This window comes from Oncorhynchus nerka, unplaced genomic scaffold (assembly GCF_034236695.1).
Source record: "Oncorhynchus nerka isolate Pitt River unplaced genomic scaffold, Oner_Uvic_2.0 unplaced_scaffold_771, whole genome shotgun sequence".
NCBI classification, from domain to species: Eukaryota; Metazoa; Chordata; class Actinopteri; order Salmoniformes; family Salmonidae; genus Oncorhynchus; species Oncorhynchus nerka.
In genome coordinates, this window is record NW_027040451.1 from 9,354 (window position 1) to 10,000 (window position 647).

Consider the following 647-nt stretch of genomic DNA (forward strand, 5'->3'; position numbering starts at 1 on the left):
GTGGAGAATTAGTGTGGATTCATTTTCTTCAGGGGGTTTGTACAGATGATTGAAAACTTTGAAAGTGTTTTGAATTGTATTTGTGAATAAGTATCCTCTCTCTCTCTCTCTCCATCTCTCTCTCTCTCTCTCTCTCTCTCTCCGTCTCTCTCCCTCTCTCTCTCCATCTCTCTCTCTCTCCATCTCTCTCTCTCTCTCTCTCTCTCTCTCTCTCTCTCTCTCTCTCTCTCTCTCTCTCTCTCTCTCTCTCTCTCTCTCAGGATAGCCCAGAACATCTTCTGGGCGTCTCCATGACGAGGCTTCCTACTTGAAGACATTGTGGAGCAGCTACGCTGCGGGGCGTGCCAGCGTTTTCACTGGCCGACCGCTTCGTCGAGGAACATGTCCCTTCTGCTCTTACCCAGAGGCCCGAGGGACCAGTGTGACAAGTGTGGCAAGCTTATCAACGCTGTAGAGCTACGGGTGAGGGGCTGGAGACCTTTTATAGGGGGCACGTTCCACAGCGAAGGCTAGACCACGCAACAGCCAATGGTTACGTGCCTCTTCATCGACTGACAAATTGCTTTAACATATGATTTGGTTATCTGATACTTAAAATACCTATCCAGGCGTTGTAAGATCTGTCAGGGAGTCAGCACGTCTACGTT

The 647-nt window shown here is 49.3% G+C and overlaps 1 pseudogene; it reads left to right on the forward strand.

Moving 5' to 3' along the window:
- The first annotated feature begins 260 nt into the window (after nucleotides 1-260).
- Nucleotides 261-647, forward strand: part of LOC135571100 (methionine--tRNA ligase, cytoplasmic-like) — a 28,589-nt pseudogene continuing 28,202 nt past the window's right edge.